Source organism: Siphateles boraxobius, unplaced genomic scaffold (genome assembly GCF_051911475.1).
Source record: "Siphateles boraxobius isolate OS27281-9 unplaced genomic scaffold, OSU_SipBor_1 5, whole genome shotgun sequence".
NCBI lineage: Eukaryota > Metazoa > Chordata > Actinopteri > Cypriniformes > Leuciscidae > Siphateles > Siphateles boraxobius.
The window spans coordinates 30,227,714-30,234,677 of record NW_027509141.1 but is presented as its reverse complement, the minus strand read 5'-3'; positions in this window follow the sequence as shown (position 1 = coordinate 30,234,677).

Below are 6,964 nucleotides of genomic sequence, written 5' to 3'. Positions count from 1 at the left end.
ACCGAGACGTTTTCATTTTAATATTATTTGACTGTTCCCTATCAGTCAGTTACGTTCTACGTTACGTCGACAGCCTGACATTGTGGGGTCCTCATGGAAAGCGTCACAACTCCTGACCCTTCCCAGCGCCCCGTGTAAATTGATCAGACCTCAGTACCTGGTGGGCCGAAAGGACAGAACTTCCCAAGGGGAAGGTCGATAGCTGCTGTTCCCACCTGATTCACCCAATTCAGCCTCAACTGGTTTGATAACACTGGGGGGGTTTGCCGAGTCCAGATGGAAAAAAAAAAAAAAAAAATACAGCTGTCGGAATCCGTTCCCCCACCCCCATAATGAGAGATGTTACTGTAGTGGCTTAATAGATGCTGATTCTATTCTGTGTGTGGATGAAGCAGTTTTAAGATGTTTTTTGGTCTTTTTGCCTTTTGTATTGATAAGACAAAATATATAAAGGAAGTGAAGAGGGAGGGATGGAGAGGTATGGAATCAGGAAAAGTCAACAATCTGGGACTTGAACTCAGGTCGCCCAAAGTGTAATGTCAGTGCACTGCCCAGGAGGGTATCTGTGCCAACTAGCCAGTTTTGTAAATATTAGAACCTCAGTTTGTAGAACCGAATCCGACGGGAAAAAAACAGCTGTCAGAATCCATTCCCCCACCCCCATGATGAGAGATGTAGTGGCTTAAAAGATGATGATTCTATTCTATGTTTGGATGAAGCTTAACCAAAATATATATATATATATAGGAAGTATGAGATATGGAGAGGGATGGAATCAGGAAGAGTCAACAAGCTGAGACTCGAAATCAGGTCGCCCCGAAGAGTAATGGAATGCGAAAAGCACTATATGCACTCAGCCATCATTATGAATTTGCAAAGTAGATCTAACATTTCATAAGTATAAAAAAGATGACTCTTTAATAGTTTAAGTTTGTATTCGAACGATTCGACTTTGGTCTCAATCTGGCATTGGAATTTTAGAACTCATATTTTCAGAATGATCGGCAACATTTCAGATGCAACACTTAGTATACTATTTATTAGGCTATTCCAGTTATTAATTCATTTTTCAGTCACATACTTAAACATTCCTAATAAATTCACTAGGATTTTCTTCTGTAAATATGTTTCCATCACATTTTATGTGCATTTATTTTTGTCAAATAATAGGCTAAATGATCCACCCCAAGCGTGTGTACAAGTTTCATTTGGGGGTTTTGTCCATGTCTTATGCAATATCAAAAAATACACGTGTAATTTTTCATAAAACCATTCAAGATGCATATTAAATGCGACCCATTTAAAATACTGCTAACATTATTCCAACAGCCAAATTAAGCCAATTATGTCATGCATACGTTTCAAAAAACCTCTTCATAAACAACAGAAGTGCATTAAAGTTTTTATACCAAGCAAGCAAGCAACTTTATTTATACAGCACATTTTCAAACAACAGACGTTGCCCCAAAGTGCTTTACAAAAATTATAAAATTAAAATCATACAACAAACATAACTTATTCAAAGGCTAAAGAAAATAAATACAATTTTAAATGAGACTTAAAGGTGGCAATTGATGGAGCTGACCTCACGTGGGATGGGAGACTATTCCAAAGTTCGGGACCTACCACGGAAAAAGCACAATTTCCTTTTGATTTTAAATGACAACGAGGGACCTTTAAAAGCCATTGATCAGAGGACCTGATAATAATAAGACTATTTATAATTTAATATATAGACTAATCTATTGCCATGTGTTGGAAATGCGAATAGCGGTCAAATTCAAAAGATCATTGTAGCTGCATTTCTTCCACTTCTTAATACTTTTTTATACATTTAACACGGACATAGCAAGTTATTAATAACATTATCGTTATTATACTTAATTTATTAAGCCCTGCTTGAAGGTGATTGGGCTCCTAATTGAGATCCCACAACGTCAGTCTGTCGACGTAACGCCGAACGTGACTGACTGATAGAGAACTGAAAGTCTAAAAATAAAAGCTAATTGAAAATATTAATAAATACTATAATAGTATATAAATATGTACCAAATATGTAAGTATATATGTACCATGGTATATAAAGTACCGAATCATCATTGGATACCATCACTGCACCACGGTACCGAAACATTACTTTTGGTTAAGGATGTGTTATATAACAATTTTAATTTAAGTGGGCTACTGATAAAGAAGGGTGATGTTATTACAAGTCAACAAATACCCTAATCTCCAGTTAAATCTAATTAGCACATGCAGGTAGAGCTTCCACAAAAAAAAAAAAAAAAAAGCTTCTGGAACCATCACTTTTGCATATGTCTGATATCAAGAGATTGAACACTTCTGCCTATCGCTTACACACCACAGCTGCACTGCAACCTGTCGGCATTTGTGTAAAGCACCCGAGTGAACCTCATCTCTCAAGAGCGAAAGCCAGGGACAATGTCCCTGAGAAAGGCCGACTGCACATAACTCTGGCCTGATCGGACAGGCCATTCTCTGTGTGTGATTGATAATGCCTGTTCGGTGTGAGGTGAAACACAATGGCGTTTGGCAGCCACCTGATTCAAATGGATTGCAGAAAATTAAATCGATGTGCTCTGCAGAGACGGGTTGCTTGAACTGCCTCTATCAGGACTGTCATCAATACAATTATTGATCCAAAGGGGAAAATGTTGGCCTGTGCACCAGACTAACTGATTAAAATTACCGCAGAGAACAAATGTGAGATTTGATTGGAGGAGAAAACACAGCCGTTTTAAAACAATCTGTCATCAAGAAAAGAGGTTTCTTATTCATGCTTCATGAGTCACACTGCTACAGAAAAAAAATTAATGATGTACTTCCTTTTTTTCAACTGTGGAAAAAAAGCTAGCTTTGTGTTTAAACATGCCAACCAATGGCTTGGACAAAGGTCCAAGCAGTCAGACTTCAGTCAAATGATAGTTTACTTACTTAATAAACATGGGAGTAGGAGGGTGTAATAGTTATTCTATAAAGTGCAACAAAAGTATATTCCAAGTCATACAACAATTTTCCCTTCCAGTAGGTGTTAACTGCTGTTGCAGATTCAAGTCAGTGAGTTGAGTCAGTCCAATTTGTGAATGAATCATTCAGACCGGTTGATCAATTGATTATTTGAAAAGATTTCACACAAAAGAATGATTCATGAGAGAATAATAATGGAAGTTGAACTCAAGGAATGGATGAGTTTAATTTGTAAAATAATTCATCATTCAGACTAGCTTTGAGCTGCTGATAAATCCATTTCATTGAAAAGATCAAAAGAATGATTTGTTCACTGATCCGTTTCTGAAGTAGCTAAACTCAAGGAACCGTATCAGACTGATTCACGAATGAATCATTCAGACAGATATTGTGAAATGGATCAGCTGATTCAGCAGAAAGATCTGAATCAAAATTTTAAAAAATTCTTGATCCTTCCCTGGTAAAAAAAAAAAGCTAAGTATATTGCAGCCAGACTAATTATCAGTATACTTCAAGTGTGTTAATGATTAGTTAACTTGAAGTTTGCTATTTTGAAACAACTAATTTTGTACTAAGTATATCAGTTATTTTAGTTTGTAGTTAACTAATTAAATTGTAGTAAAGCATATCTTTAAGTGTATTTAGTGTACTTTTGTGTACTAAATTGGATCAACTTCAAGTATACTTAGTTATATGCCTGTGAAGGGACTAATTACATGCTTGATTAGTGATATCAAAGTGTACTTTTTTATATATATTTTAAAAAATATATATTTTGGGCATTTTATTGGCCATTTTATAAGATAGGACAGTAATTAGACAGTGAGTTAGGGAGGAGAGACGGGACCAGGACAGGTCCACGAGCCAGGACTTGAACTCAGGTCGCCCACAAGGCTATCATGAATGATATATTTGGGTGCATTGTCTTCAATTAGTAAATTATTAGACAAATAAAACTTAGCTATACTTTGTACAAAATACTATTGTATTCTATAATGTATTTTGAAAGTATACTTTTAATGCAATGATCATTTCCAGCACACAGTTAAAATATACCTAAAATATATTTTTAATAAAGTGCAAATTAATACACTTTAAACAAATAAACAGAATTTTTAAAATATATTTTTCTACAATATACTAAAGTAGAATTATTTTAAAGTGTGTTAAAAGTTGTATTGTAAAAATAGGTAAAAGCATGGTGCTAATATACTTTTAATATATATCTAGAGATAGAACATTTTTTGTTAGTATATTTGCAATGTACTATTGAAAAAGGGAATATATTTCAAATACAATAAAGTATACTTTTTTTACTAGGGTTTTCTCTGTCAACTCATGACAGTGATGATGTCATAAGTATCACTTGCGACTCCTAAAAAGTATGTTCTATATAGTATGAATGTGTGTAGTATGAATGTAATCTGTATACACTACATTCGCCATGTTGTCAATATCATGTGACATACCTTACTGTTGTGAATAATTGACTGGGGTTTGAGACTTCTTCGCCACCATAACTTTAGAGCGATTTATATTTTGCACGCGTCAATTCCCGTGGTAAAATCAAGTAAGTTGTTAAATAGATTAGTAAATAAACAAGTACCCCCCCCCCCCCCCTTAACATGGTACAGTCGTTCACAAGCCATATGGACCACTTTAACGATACTAGGGTGTTTTCTTGTCATTTAGAGTCCTCATTCAATTTCATTATGTACAAAACAGTTCCCATAATACCCATTCATTGAAGAAAGCCAGTAATGCAACAAAATAAAGTTAAGTACATAATGACATAATTTTAATTTGAGTGAACTACTCCTTTAATAAGTCAAGTGGAGCTTGATGTTTGACAAGCTACAGTTTTAAAGTAGCTTCCTCAACACTAGTTGTCATTTTATAGCAGACTTCCTTACCCTTGGGGACTCAATATTTTAAACAGTGTCGCAAGTCGCAGACTTAATTTCCCATGCACAATTACACTTTCTCTTTAGTGTCTTCAGCCGGGGGCAGAGGAGCTGCAAAAAGCTATTAATGGAAGAGGGAACGGAGTAACGGAGTAATGAAGAGAGGGGAGTTATCTCCTCCAACACTCTTCTTTTTCTTCACTGCCACTCTCTTTTATCTTTCTCATTACTGGCCTTAGTGTTTGTGTTTTATAATCGTTTACTAATATATTACTAATATTTGGAAGGTGAGCTGCCCTCTAGAAAGTGCATGGCAAAGCTTGTTGTTGCTGAGGCAGACTTTTTTGTGTTTTATTATGGAAAGCATGAGGTGACATGAGGTCGACGTTTTGGATATAAAACACTTTTCCCCACTGTAGCTTCTTCAAAACATTGTTTGTGTGTGCATTCTGTCCAGTCCAACACAGCAACACTGAGTTAGCCAATAGCGTGAGTTTGGGGGCGGGACTATCTGTTTAATTGGCAAATGATCAGCTTAAAGCTGCAGTCAGGAAGGTTTGCCTCTTTGTCGCCATCTCAGTTTGAAACCTGCAATTGCAGTTATTTGCGGAATTATCATCTTTGCGTGGATTGTGCTATCGGAACGGCTCCTCAGTGCGGATTAATCTAATGTTGTCACTGATGATTGTCTTTTAGACCTTTCTGAATTACAGTCCGCCATCAGTTGCTGTGAGAAAAGGCTAAATTATCCGCCACCTGCATCATCCTCACATGCGATAGCCTACTCTCCTTCTTTATGCATACAGTCGTGACGTAAGGACGCAAAGATAAACGACGACATGCTCGTATTTCCTGCGGAAACCTCCGACATTATAACGTGATTACTGTTGTGAATCAAGCTAAGGTGAGGAGATAGTTTTGAACACTGGCTGGTTATTGCTCAAAAATAGATTTTGGATAATTTTTAACAAAAAAAGATACGGACTGCAGCTTTAATTAGATTTTTTTTTTAAAAGCCCAAACACAATAAGCCAGGTTTTTAAAGGAATAATTTACCCACAAATGAAAATTCTAGTTTTTACTCACACTCAAGCCAGTGTGGCTTTTCTTTCTTCTGTGGAATTCAAAAAGAGATATTTTGACAAGTATTCACACTTTTTTTGAAAACACTCAATACATTTTTGCATTGTAATTTTACAGTTGTACTTAATAATTATTTTAAGTATTAAAATAGCAATATTTCTTGATTTTATATTTATATTTATCATTATTATTTATATAACATTTTTGGCCAAATTGTGCAGCCCTACAAACAAGCACACAGCAAACCTTGTTTTTTAAGTTACATTTTAAATCGAAATGGCAGTTTTTATCAGAAAAATCACAATTCTATTTATTCCCCCAAATCATGCAGAATTATCATGCAATATATTTTATAATCTAGTTTACAGTCATGTTTATGTATGTTTTAATAAGCTCTGTTTAAGAAAGAAATCCATATATGAGGTGAGTAAATTGATCACACCAAACTGTGATCTTGATGATTTAGAATGTGGTTGATTTGGGCAGCGTCCGTGTTGTCGTGAAGTGGAGCTGATCTCGCGGTGCAGTGATGTATGTGTTTGTTGTTCTCTAGGCACGTGAGGAGAATCCCACTGGGCTGAAACCCTATTAGAACCTCAGCACTCAAGCTTATCTCATCTGATAAGGCACACAGAGACACGAGAGCTCTCTAATGCACTTCTTCACTGATAGAGGAGCGAAAAGCAGGGGAGGGGAGAAGAAGGTTCGAGAGTGGAGGAATGAGGAGATGAGAGGTCTTCTGTTTGACCGAAAACTAAATTAAATGAGTAAACTCTGTTTAAAACAACCACATATCTACAAAAAAGGCTGATCCAGTGTTGCAAAAACGGACATATAAAATTAATGTCGTCCTTCATCAGTAACCAGATTGCGAGAGACAAAATACATTTTGATGCAAAAAGACTGCTGCTGTGGGCCGCCCATTTGCCTATAATGGGTAATTTGATCATCTTTGGCTGAATTTAGCAAGACAGAAAATAATTCAAGGT